Source organism: Hemicordylus capensis, chromosome 4 (assembly GCF_027244095.1).
Source record: "Hemicordylus capensis ecotype Gifberg chromosome 4, rHemCap1.1.pri, whole genome shotgun sequence".
Taxonomy (NCBI): domain Eukaryota; kingdom Metazoa; phylum Chordata; class Lepidosauria; order Squamata; family Cordylidae; genus Hemicordylus; species Hemicordylus capensis.
In genome coordinates this window covers 190,125,873-190,139,644 of record NC_069660.1, presented here as the reverse complement: position 1 = coordinate 190,139,644, position 13,772 = coordinate 190,125,873, and positions in this window count along the sequence as shown.

The window sequence follows — 13,772 nt, the reverse complement described above, 5'->3', positions numbered from 1 at the left end:
GGGCCATAATATGTGAATGTTTGTAAACAATAGCACTGGCTGAAAATACGTTTCTGAGTGAAATACAAAGTGCTGTTAATTACCTTCAAAGCCTGAAAGGTTTAGGCTTGGGTTACCTGAGGAAGCACCTTTTAACTGCAAGATCCCAACTGCTTATTAAGATCACCAGGAGAGGTTCATCTCCAGTTGCTGCCAGTTCGTCTGGTGGCAATTTGGGATCAAGTCTTCTCAGTAACCACTTCTGGGTTGTAGAACACGCTCCAATGGAAATATAAGCTTTGTCATCTTTAGAAGCATTGAAGAGGGTTGTAAAGACTCTCTCTCTAGCCCAGTTTTTAGTGGTATTTAAATGGTTTTTAAAAGTATTTTATGTCAAATATTTAAATGCTTAAACCATTTTAATTGCTTTTAATTTTGGTTGTGAACTGCCTTGAACTATGTGGATTGGGCAGTATACAAATGAAATGAGATAAATATCAACACTTCCCACTTTATTGCTACCACTTGAGCAGCAGGTGTGAAAAAACTCCAGGTGCAATTATTTCATTTATTTCCTATTTACTAGATGCTACAGGGGAATGGTGTCACCTTAAGTGGCGCAGCAGGGAAATGCTTGACTAACAAGCAGAAGGTTGCCGGTTCAAATCCCCGCTGGTACTATATCAGGCAGCAGCGATATAGGGAGATATTGAAAAGCATCATCTCATACTGCGCAGGAGGAGGCAATGGTAAACCCCTTCTGTATTCTACCAAAGAAAACCAGAGGGCTCTGTACCCACCAGGAGTCAAAACTGACTTGACGGCACACTTTACCTTTACAGGAGAGTGGGGAAAGATGTGGGTTTCCTGGTTTTTGTGGCAGCCATGCATCTCATGTAACATCTTGTTCCAGTCTTAGAGAGTCTTCATTTTAAACACTATGTGCAGAAGTGTACAGGGAGGAAAGAAGAACAAGGTGTAGCCTAGCTACCAGGCTCAGTTATAATATATAGAAGAATATTCATGTTCCTTCTACTGCAGAGTATTTTATGGGAAATATGTGTGAAATCCTCTTAAGCTGATCAAACTATAAGAGGTGAGAAAAGCAGTCACAATAATCAGTAGAAATAGAAAAGTGGTAACCTTCAAAATGGAAGATGGAAAATGAAAACAGGCTTTTTGGTTTTTGAAATACTGCATCGAGAGAGGCCTCGTGAGCAGATATGTTGAAGCCATCTGGATCACATTTGTTGATAAAAGGGGATAAGAGATTAATTTACTTCTGTTCAGATGTGGCACAATTAATCTTAATTGGGTGCTTTTGTCATTCGATAGAGTCCATATGGTTTCAGTGATATATATTCATTAGTTCTTAAGGTTTCTCTCCCTCCCCTTTGTCTAAACTTCACAGGATCACTGTTCTTTGCAGTTAAACAATGGTATTATCTAGAAACTGGATAAAACATTGGCTCTGTTCATACTCTCAAAATCTGTAGATGTCAGACACATGGATTGGGATCAGGAGCATTCTCCCTACTCCTGATCTACACATGATGTTCATGTATCCTTTACAGAGAGACTTGGAGGCTACATGTATTTATTTAGCACATTTCTGTACCACCTACTTTATAACCAGGTCTCAGGGTGGTTAACAACATGCTTATAAGTCAGCGCTGTGCATGTCGGGAGAGGATGTCAGAAATCCAGCCCCCATCAGGAGAAGGCAGCAGAACACAGGGCAATTGCCCTTGTTGTGCGGTGCACAACCAGTGCTGGCTCTTTAATTGCCCACCCAACACTGGTGTGAGGTGGCTGAAGAAAATCTGGGTCACATCCAGGGGTGGGTGGGGAGTCATGGGAGAAGCTCTAAGCAGAACTACAATACGCAGCCATCCTGCTCTTCCTTTTATCTGCCCCACCTGCTTCCCTAGGCAGCCCTGCTTCATTTCCCTTCCCTCCCATCCCCGGATGCTCCTGAGAGTCTCTTGAGTCACCCAGCTGCCCTCACACCAGTGCTGGGTCGGCAATTAAAAGACCACCACTACACTACCAGGGGCAATTGCTTTGTGTTCTGCTGCCTCCCATGGTGGGGCGGGGTTGAAAAATCCTCTCCTGACTTTACCAACTTGCATAGGCCTAATATAAGAGGTATGTATGCAGGCTCTCCCCATGAGTTCTGAGTCCCTGCAATGGATCCAAGTCCCTGCAATGGCTCTCCCCATGAGATCTAAGTCCCTGCTGATTGTGTGTAGAGCCTAAACATGTATAACTTATATGGACATAGGCTGTGTTCACAAAGGATCCATGAATGCCTGGAATTTAGAAGTGAGAACAGTAAGTGTGATCTCACTTCCCCTCCACATTTTCCCCAGATTTTGACTGTGTGAACATAGTCAAAATCTTTGTTGAAGTAATTTCAAAATATATGACACTCTATGAACTGGCAAATTCCCGCTGCCTCTGCTTGAATAAGCGGAGCAGGGTCTTTGCCTGGCCCCTTAGGAGAAGCACGAGGCTTCCCTTGGCCTAATTGGCCAGCAAGCCTGTGCAGGGGGCAGGGCTTATGCCCCGGCGTCCTGCTCCTTTACCGAGAGAGCTCATTCCGCTCTCAGAAGGCAAAGGAGCAGGATGCCTTTTTATCGGCTCCTGCTCTCTTCAGGACGGGTCGGAGCGGGGTTTCCAGCCGAGCGGTGGTGGGGAGCATTGAGGGGGTGGCTTTTTAAGGCCCCCCCCGGAGGTTTGGAGTGGCTTTCGGGCCGGTTTCGGGTGGGAGCGCCCGCGGCATTTTCGGGCCTCGGCTGAGGCCAACCCGCGCCACCGGCCCAATCGGTCGGGTGGGCCCAAGCGGCGCAGGGTTTTCACACATCCCCCATCCCCTCGCGCTGCGTTGGAGTTTGGCTTGGGAGTTTTTTTCCGGCTGCAAGGGGTGGTAAGGGCTGGCTTTGGCGTCCCCCCCCCCCTTCCTGGGGCTAACTCGGGTTTCCTGGTCTGGGCCTTGGCTACCAGATCTAGGTGGCACTGGGTGTTTGGTCTCCTGGTTTTTTCCTGGGGATTTTGGAAGGCTGGTGGTTTGGTGCAAAGGGGAGTGTTTGGGTTGCACCTCCAGTGGGCTGACTAACTCCAGTGCTATAAAGTTGAAACTACTGGTGCCTGGATGCTGTTTTGTATCATGGGTCCTAAGAAAGCATAGGCAAAGACTGGGGGGAAACGGGTTCGTCCCCCCCCCTCACCCCATGCCAGTATCTGATTCCTCCTCGGATGAGGATGGGGATATGGGCACAGTCCGAGCACTTATTGCGCGCCTAGAGGCATTGGAGAGGCAGAAGCAAGCGACACCAACGGCGGAGAAGGGTAGTCCATCTGGTTTACCCGTGGGTTCTAAGAGAGTCACCAGGGGTCTTAAAAGGGCCAAACTCATGCAGTCTCTTTCATCCAGAATTGAAGCCTTGGAGGCAGGGGGTCCACAGCCGGTCCCTGCAGCGGTGCACTTGACTTCAGACAACACTGTTCCCATGACTGTTGCCGGGCACGGTGGTGGGGATTCTCGGCCCGCCGATGTACAAGGGCCAGGTGAGTTTCCGCACCACACTTGGCCTTGGGGTATGTCCCCCTGGCCCCCTACATATCACCCCTACAGCTAGCAGACTGCTCCATTTGGTTCTTTGCCCCCATATGGGGCGTGCGCTCAGGTATGGCAAGGAGCTATGCCTCCTGCAGTTGGCGCATCGCCTACGGTCCTGGGAGCGTTGGCTGATCCTTTAGCGGCCCAAGTTCCTTACCCGCCGTGTGACACCTCCCTGCCATTGGGAGATCACCTCTTACCTGCGGTTAAGGAGCGCATCTGGCACAGGGAGTTCGTAGACCTTTTTCACTTGCTCTTCAGAGAGCCTGAGCGCGTCGTGAAGGAGGGCGAACAAAGGAGGGAGGAGGTTAAATCAAAGCGCAAACCCATTGAACACAACTGGGCCAACTGGCTGTCCGCTTATACCGTATACATGGGCGTTGTGCTTCAGGTGCACATCTCCAAAGGCCCTGCCTTGGTGAAGTATCTGGATATAATACACCGTGGCTACATGGATTTCATGGGCAATGCTTGGGAGCATTATGATCGCTCCTTTCGGCTTAGGGCATCATTGAATCCTGCTATCCCCTGGGATAGGCAACACCAGGAACTCTGGCTGCTCATCATGACACCTTCTAGGCCTATCATGGGCGAGTGGGCAGATAGCGGCCATCTAATTTCTAAGACCCCCGCAGCACAGTCTTCAGGGCCTGTCGCTGCACAGGGTGTTTAATGTACCCTGCCATGTTGGGCCTTCAATACTAGTGGCAGTTGCAACAGGTCCCCTTGCCGTTTCTGGCATGAATGTGGATTCTGTGGAGGGAAGCACGCCAGCATTCATTGCCCACGCGTCCGGGGATCGAGGGGGGGCCCCGGGAGCCGCCAGCGGGTGGCAGAAAGAGTGGGGGTGCCACTCAAGGCGGCAATACTGGAAAAGGGCCCCAGCCCAGTTAGGTTACCGGTGCTTGCCCGATTGTTGCGGGATTACCCGCTCAGAGTTCAGGCGGCTTATTTATGGGAAGGTTTTACAAAAGGTTTTCGGATTCCTTATGTGGGTTTGAGAGTTCATAGTATGGCCCCCAACCTTAAGTCTGTTGTAGGAATGGAAGCTGTGGTTCTGCGGAAAATCCGCAAGGAGGTTTCCTTGGGGCGGGTCCTTGGCCCGTTTGGAGAGCCGCCCTTGCCGGATTTGCGCATCTCCCCCTTAGGGGTGGTGCCCAAGAAGGCTCCTGGCAAATACCGCCTTATACATCACCTTTCTTTCCCCCACGGTTCATCCGTTAATGATGGAATTCCAGATGGTCTTTGTTCAGTTAGGTACACCTCTTTTGATCAGGCTGTTCAGGTCGTCCGTTCCTGTGGCCGAGGTGCATTGATGGTGAAATGCGATATTGAATCTGTGTTTTGCCTCCTCCCGGTTCATCCAGCGGATTTCAACCTTTTGGGGTTCGCCTTTCAGGGCCATTTTTACATAGATCGGGCTCTGCCCATGGGCTGCTCGGTTTCCTGCACCGCCTTCGAGTCATTTAGTGCTATGCTCGAGTGGGCGCTCCAGCGGGTGGCGGGGCTAGCAACCACAGCTCATTATTTAGATGACTTTCTTCTGGTTGGCCGTCCTGGGACTAACCAATGTGGGCACCTACTTGGGTTTTCCAGGCCTTATGCGCTGAACTGGGTGTCCCACTAGCTCAGGAGAAAACTGAGGGCCCCTCTTCGGTTCTTACCTTTTTGGGTATTGAACTGGATACCTTGGCAGGTTGTTCCAGACTACCACAGGCCAAACTGGATGCTTTGCGGGCCCTGTTGGCCGCTTGTGTTCAAGCACGCAAAGTTACCCTCAAGCAGCTGCAACAGCTTATTGGACATTTGAATTTTGCTTGCAGGGTGGTTGTCCCCGGCTGCCCTTTTCTGCGTAGGCTATGTGACGCTATTAAGGGTGTTAGGCTCGGCCACCATAGGGTTAGAGTTACCGCCCCCATGCGGGCCGATCTGCGGCTGTGGGAGTCCTTTTTGGACTCCTATAATGGGGTGTCCTTTTGGCGTGAGTTGCTCCTCCTGGAAGCGGAACTGCAAGTTCAGTCTGACGCTGTGGGCAGGTTTGGCTTCGGCGTCTATTTTCGTGGCCGTTGGTGCGCTGAGCGCTGGCCTGCCGAATGGGTGGCGAATGGGGTTGTTAGGGACATGACATTTCTAGAATTTTCCCCCATTGTGGTGGCTATCCACCTATGGGCTGATCTTTTTAGGGACAAAACCGTACGCTTCTGGTGTGATAATCTGGCCACAGTCCGGGTAATCAACAGACAGACCTCTAGATCTCCCAGGGTGATGAACTTGGTTCGGGCTTTTGTTCTGGCCTGTTTATCTAATAATATACAGTTCATTGCTTGTCATGTACCGGGAGTTCAGAACAGTCTGGCGGATGCGCTGTCTCATTTCCAGGTGCAGCGCTTTCACCAGCTCGCACCAGAGGCAGAAAGTCACCCCAAACAGATGCCGTCGTGGCTGTGGAGCCTTGGTGCCTAAAAGCGCAGAGGGCTGTTTGGGCCTCTTTGGCACCCAGCACGCGCGCGGCATACAATAGACAGTGCAGGGCCTTCCAGGATTTTAGGACACAGGTAGGATTGGGTCAGGACTGGCCCCCTCCTGCTGAACATCTGATGCAGTTTCTGGTACACCTTAAGGGTAAGGGGTTGTCTCCCAGGGCGTTGGCGGGCTATCTGGTGGCTCTGGCCTTCCAATCTAAAGCTCGGGGCCTTGCTGACACCACGGGGGATTTCAGGGTGTGCAGGATGCTAGAGGGTTGGTCCCGGGAACATCCGGCTGAGGCTGACGGCCGTAGGCCCATTTTGCCTTCAGCGATTCAGACTGCCGTGGGGCATCTGGCAGGTGTTTGCAGTTCCCATTACGAGACCACGCTTTTCCATGCAGCTATGGTGGTCTTGTTCTTTGGGGCCTTTCGGGCCAGGGAGCTTTTCCCCAGGGGGCGGGGCAGCCCCTCTCTCAGGGTAGTGCAGTTCGGGGATACGGTTCCGGGACAAGCTACGCTAACTTTACGCCTACGTTTTTCGAAGACCGATCAGAAGGGGAGGGGGCAACTTGTGTCACTTCATCAGGCGGATGATGTGTTGCTCTGCCCAGTGCGGGCATTGAACGCCTACCTGGCACTTCGTGGGGCTGTGCCTGGGTGTCTTTTTGTCCACGAGGATGGTTGTCCTCTTACCCAGTACCAGTTTTGGGCAGTTGCCCGCTGTGCGCTTCAAGCAGCGGGGGTGGATACTGCCCGGCTTTCCCTTCATTCTTTCCACATTGGTGCGGCGTCTACAGCTTCACAGCTGGGTCTTTCCGGCAAGACCATCCAGCGCATAGGGCGTTGGCAGTCTGCCACTTACCAGAGATATGTGCGCTAACGTCTTGGGATGGACGCTGATTGTGTTTTCTTTTACAGGCCCAGCGCGATGGGCGGAGAGGGCTCGGGTCCTCATCCTAGGCCATTCCATAGTTTTCTGGGCGCACAAGGCCACACGTGGGGTGCAGCCGGGTACGCAGTTGGGCCTGGGGCAGTGGGCATCGATCTCCTGGATCGGTCGTCGTGGGATGCTCATCGCCCAATTCTTGCCCATGTTCCAGGAGTTTTTGGTGGCGAATCGTCCGCCGGATGTCCTTGTCCTTCATCTGGGTGAAAATGATTTAGCGTTCCAGGCTGGGCTAGCTATTTTTCATAGTTTGAGGAGGAATATTTTACAGGTCCTTGAGTGGTGCCCTGGCATCGCCGTCCTTTGGTCGGCCATGCTGCAGCGCAAGGTTTGGAGGGGAGCCTGGGATCCTTATAAGGTGGACAGGGCATGCAGGAAGGTCAACGCCCAGATGGCACGTTTCCTGGGTTCTATCGGGGGCGGGCTTATAGAGCACCCCGACATCCTTTTTTCTGTGCCCAGCCTCTTTAGGGGGGGACGGTGTCCACCTGTCGCCTAGTGGGACCCGTTTGTTTCTGAGGGATTTAGAGCAGGGATTGGCTGCGTGGTTACGTGCGCATTGGGGGTAGCATGGAGTTAAGCTAGGCTAACCCATGCTGTGGCAGGTGCAGTGCGGTTGGAAAGATCTTAACAGGCTGGTGAACACCTTCGGGTAAGCATTTGGCTATGGGTCAGAAAGGGGCAACTCCCTAGAGACTGCACGGCTCAGGGATGTCTGCCCTTGGACGACCTACCCTGACTGGCTAAGCCCCTGGAATGGCTGAACGGCTACCAGGGGGGCAATGCTAGCTTAGGGGCCCGGCATTAGGCTGGCTAGGATAGGCAGCCCCGGTTTCGGAGCTTTCGGGTTGCCTGGAGCCAAGGTGCATTGCCCTATGCCATAGGTTAAGCATGCCATGGTTGCGCATGCCTGTAGTACCGCACTGTAGGAGGGGATGAGCCTATCCCTGCTTTTTCATTGGTTGTTGAAGTTTTAATAAACTGTGGCCCTTATTTACACCAATACCTGGAGTCTCGTGTCTTCTTGGGTGTCGGGCAATCAGTTGTATTTCAACAACTTAAGCCTTCTTAACATGTAAATTCTTAGTGGCTTTCACAAATAATAATGAAACAGGGATGTGATGAATGTTTCAAGCTCAGAAGAGCCTGCCTAAAAGTGGGTGGTTTGGAGTGTTCTGAGCCGAAACAGAATGCCTTTCATATGAAAGGCTCATTCTGTCTGAACAACTGGCTCAAATGGTTGTTCCAACATAATGTTCCGGGCATTTGCATTCTGTTCTGTGGAACGCAAATGCCCGGAATATTCTATCAGAATAACCAATCAAGCTAGTTGTTCTGATGGAACAAGCCCTTCATTCTAAGAATGTTCTGTTTCAGCTTGGAACACTCCAAACGGTCCATTTCAAGGCGTGCCATTTTGAGCTCGAAACATACTGCACATCCATATAATGAAAGTATACAAGGGTTGGAGCCAAAAGTGTAAACGGAACAAAGCTTGTGCACAAGGTCTTCCCTGTGCCCTTTCCTCAGTGCAGCCCCCTATAAAGTTCCTTCTGAGGGCTGGAGGACTCTGGGAACAACATGGTTTGTGGTATGAAAGGCTGAAGAAGGAAGGGCAAATTCCCATAATCCAGTGGAGGCACCTTCTGCAAGCAGAGGTCTGCTCAAGACTAAGAAAACTTTCTTAAGGTGGGGCAAGCTGTAGTTTGGAGAAGACGTAGGGAAGATACCTTGTGCAAATTCCATAATGTTCACACAAGTTTGATCCAACCCATTGGTCTAAGATAAGTCTCCAATTACTTGGTGTGTTTTTTGGTAGGATAGTATCAGATTATGCTCCAATGAGGTTCTGCATCCTTTTGTGTCCAAACGCATCAGTTGCAACAAGATACATAAAATGTGAATTCAAATCAAAATGCCACATATAACAATGGAGCTCAAACAGATGCCACATGTAGGAGGCTAGTCCTGGGAAGAAGAGCAGGAAGTGGTGACAGAATTAGGTTACCTCCCAGTCAAGACAAGGAGGCGAGTCTTACAATCAGTGAGACTCACCAAAACAAAGTCTGTGGGGAGAGTGGGCTTAGCCCACTCTCCCTGCAGATGATCACCCACGGAACCCTGGGTGGCCGGATTGGCTGCCCACATGACTGCCGACTCCATCACAGAGCCGGTGGGGGCTGTGAGGATTGGGAGGCATGTGGCTCCCGGAAGGTCCAGGATGCCCCGCACAAGTGTGTGGGGCATCCTGGAGAGACCCCCGAGCCTGGGATGCTGCTTGCAATCTCCCGGTCAAGGGTCAACCCTTGTGTCACTGCACACCATGGCAATACACGAGCAAAATGCTGAGGTTAACGGAGCGCTTGCTCTGTTAACCTTAGCTAAGGGGAGGGGAGATTACCGAGGTTTTCTGCCAGGAGCCGCATGGCTCCCGTTGCAGCACACGATCAGCAAAAAGTGGACTAGGCTCCCTTAGCTCACCTTTTGCCGATTGTGAGAACTGCCTCAAGGTCTCAGTGTGTACTAGAGTGCTAGACTGTAGGGGTGTGCATGGAACCAGCTGGCCCGCTTCGGTTCGAGGCTGGACCAGCCTCAAACCGAACTGGGCCAGTTCGGTACAGCCCCCCATCGAACCCCCCCCGGGTCCGGTCTGGTCCCGGACCGGTACGTGGATTTTCTTCATCATCATCATCATCATCATCATCATCATTATTATTATTATTATTATTAAAAAGTATATTTAAAATACCTTTAGCCCCTTTGGGGGGCTTGCTGAGGCCATGGGGGGGTGTCCATGCAGGTTCCCTCTCCCCCCGCCGGACGTCCTTATCACCACCACAGCCAGGTAATTGACCATTTTCGGCCCTTTCGAGCCTCCATATGAACGTGCGGCCGCCATTTTGGCGGCCGCCGCACATGCGCCAATGCCCTCTGCGAGGCCAAGTGCCAAAAATGGTCAATTACCCGGACGCAGCGGGCCGCAGCGGTTATAAGGATGACCGGTGGAGGGGAGAGGGAACCCACGTGGACAGCCCCATGCAGCCTCAGCAAGCCCCTCCAAGGGGCTAAAGGTATTTTAAATATACTTTAATTTTTTAAAAGAAAATAAAGAAAATTCGGGGACCGGCCTGACCGGACCCGGCAGTCTGGTTCCAGTCCGACGGAACCAGGGGTGTTTCGGTTCACCCCCAAACCCCGGACCGGACCGCCGGACCACCAGATCACCAGACCGGTCCGCACATCCCTACTAGACTGAAGTAACAATGGAGGAACAAGCAAACAAGCAGGCAGGCAGGCAGAAGAACAGTGAGAAGACACAGCAGCAAGATGGTATCAACAGCTGGAAGCTAATTTGGAAGTATTTATTGGTAATCAGGCTCAGCGGTAGCTACTGAGCAGAGAAGTGGTGGTACCCATAATGAGAGGAGAGCCACACATTTAGCACACAGGCACAGACAGCACCTCCAATCTCGGTTTTGACTGACAGATGATTGGCAAACAGGAGCATGCACAACTCCTGAATTGGGGCCGGAGGCTTCTCCCACCTTAATTTTGATCAAGTGAACTGCCCTTTTGTTCTCTTTTGAGCAGAAAAGGGAGCTGCTTCTTTCTGTAGCAGGTCTGAGCATTCTAAGGTGGGGAAATAATAGAAGCAATGGGATGCTGAATGGAAGGAATGATAGCTGAAAGAACAGTAGAGGAGCTGTGGAGTCCAGAGCTGAACCTCTCTGTGTAAGCCTGGCAATAGGACAGGGTTTCACTACTTTTAACATCTATTAGTCTCTTGAGAAACAATTGGGGTTTAGACACTGGGGAAGATGTGGACCCCAAAGAATCTGGGATCCACTTTGAAAATAGCTTTCTAATTAGCTGAAATAAGGACCATTTGTTGGGGAAAATATATAATTTGTTGCTGAAATATGAGACAGAGATGGAGCAGGTTAAAGAGTGCATGATAAAGTGGATGCAGAATTTCAACAGGATGATTGATTTTTCTGATTAGGAATACCAGTGGTAAAAAAACGTGAAATTTACAATGTGTTATAACCTAAGGGAGAACTGGTATAAGATGTTTTTCAGATGGTACATGACTCCCCTGATAATTAATAAGATAGATCATTCATTCTCAAAAAACTGTTGGAAATGTAATTACCAATCAGGGTCATTTTTCCATATGTGGTGGACCTGTAATAAGGCTCAATTGTATTGGAAGCAAATTCATAAGAAAATGGAACAAATTTTAGAGAATAGGTTTCCTTTTTTACCATAAATCTTTCTTTTAAGTATGACAAAACCTTATATTCCTTCTAAATGTCATGAGCTGTCTTTATAAATGATTACTGCAGTCAGGATTTTATGTGTGCATAATTGGCGTGTTTCTGAAGTCCCCTCTTTAAATGATTGGTTTTTGAAATTATGGGATTATGCCTCAATTTCTAAAGTTTCAGTTTATATGAATGAAGTCTCAACTGAGTCATTTATGTCAACTTGGGATCCCTTTATAAACTTTAATATCCGACAAAGACATCATTTGTTCCCCTTGTCCGGATTTGATTTGTGAAGTTTTATGTACCCAGCTTTATGTAACCAAGTGTTGATCAGATGTAATCAAATGTTGATCACTGCTGCCAAATTTTCTTAAAACTGTTAATATATTCAGAATGTTTTCTTTCTAGTACTTGCTTAAAGAAATATCATGGCACTGTTGTTCTTTTCTTTCTTTCTTTCTTTCTTTCTTTCTTTCTTTCTTTCTTTCTTTCTTTCTTTCTTTCTTTTTTTGCTTTATGTTTCAATAAAATTGGAAAAAAATGTTGTTGTTGTTTTACAATGAAAACAGCTTTCTGTTCTCCCAAGGCATAGAGGATGCAGAATGGCAAGAGGTTGCTGAACACAACTAAAAAGGCTACCCTCCAAGTAAATGACTCATGGCTAGTGTTTGAAAAATGGTGCTGTGGACCTTCCACATTCATTTCTACCTGGATCCATGGCAGAGTTCCTTGAAAAACACAGTAGACCATCGGCTTTTCTTTAGAGTGAAATTTTATAAACAAGATACTTCCAGTGCAAGCACTAAAGTAATTCTAAAGACAGCAGTACTAGTTGCTTCAGAGGATGCAAGAGGAGATATATGGCAAATTAAAGCCATCATGTCTCTATGATATGCAAGAAAGCAGATGCTCAAATTAATATGGTTCCTGAAGCAGAGTGTAATTAAGATGTACCTGCTTTGTGTGCAAGTTAAAAAAACAACCTGCAATAAAATGGTTATAAAAATGCAATGAAGCCTCCTCTTCTAAATTATCTCAAAGTTTTTGGCTGTAAATTCTTCTCCTAAGGAATTACATCTTTTTTCTTTTCTGCCCCCTGCCCCAGTTCATTCAATGGCTTTCACTTTGGGGGCTTGTGTGTTTTGTGATGTGTTGTATCATCACTGCCGCTGCTGCTGCTCCTGTAGTATCATTCATGTTGCCATATCAGGTTTCAACAGAAGAAGCACAATTCATAGCAAGTCTAAAACCCTACTAAATTCTGTATTAAATTACAAACAATAACAATACACAACAAACAAACCTTATATATTTTAAGAACACTTGTTATGGATACCTTCATATACTTCATAATAACTATAGAAATGTTATCAACACCAGTCATAGTCTTTTTTTCCCCTTTAAGCCAGGGGACCTCTGCATGAATACATAATACATACACCCAGTCAGACGCATAATGAAGGGGGGGCAGGGGGGGCATGTGCCCTAGGCACCAGTTCCAAAGGGGCTCAATGCACCTGCTATGCCCCGCCACCGCCCCAACCACGACAATTTTGTTTAAAAAAAATTCTTTTCTTTTCTTTTCTGAAAATCCCACCCCCGCTTCAGTCCCAGCGGGCGACTGCTGCTGCTCACCGCTGCCGCCAGCCAGCACCTCCCCCACTCAGGCACGACTCGCAAGAGAGCTCTCTGAGTCCGGGAGGCGGGTGGGCACTCTCCCATTGGCTGCAGAGACCGAGCACTGCCAATGCCAATTATTTTCAGGCAGCGTTTGCTGCCTAAAAGCATCTATTCCCCTTTCTCTCCCTCTCTGGAGGGAGAGAGTGGGAGAATAGATGCTTTCACGAAGCAAGCCTGCCTGAAATGAGACCCAAAGAGCTTGCTAGGGCTCTAAGGAGCTCGAGGCCACGCCCACTTTTGTGACCTCACCAAAAGGGGGCGTGGCCACGTGCAGAGGGGCGTGGCCTCGAGCTCCTCTGAAAAACTGCAATTTATTGGGAGGAATAGAACAAAGGCAAGGCATCAGCTGCATTTAGCAAAATGTATTGAAAACAAGAGGATAAATTATATATCAGACGGACATCTTGGTAGTAGGGATGTCCATGATCCGGACCGGTCTGGACCGGCACCGAGGAGGGCTCTCCCTTTAAGGGCGCGGGGGGGTAGAACTTACCCCTCCCGCCGCTCTTCCCCCTCCGGTGCTGTAGTGATAAGTGAAGTTTTTGGGGCGGCAGCGTTCCTCGCTGCCGCCCCTGCCCCCGTTGTTGTTTGTAAAGCCTTCGGAAGAGCTTAAAGAGCAGCATGCATGCGTGCCCGGCAGCGCGCCCCCGCCCATTGCCGCCGTGCGCATGCGCGCCGTGCACAGCAGCGACGGGTGGCGGGAGGGTTAAGAGTGGGGTAAGAGTGGAAGAGTGGCAGGAGGGATAAGTTCTACCCCCCGCCCTTAAAGGGAGACCCCCCCTCGGTGCCGGACCGCCGGACCGGTCTGGC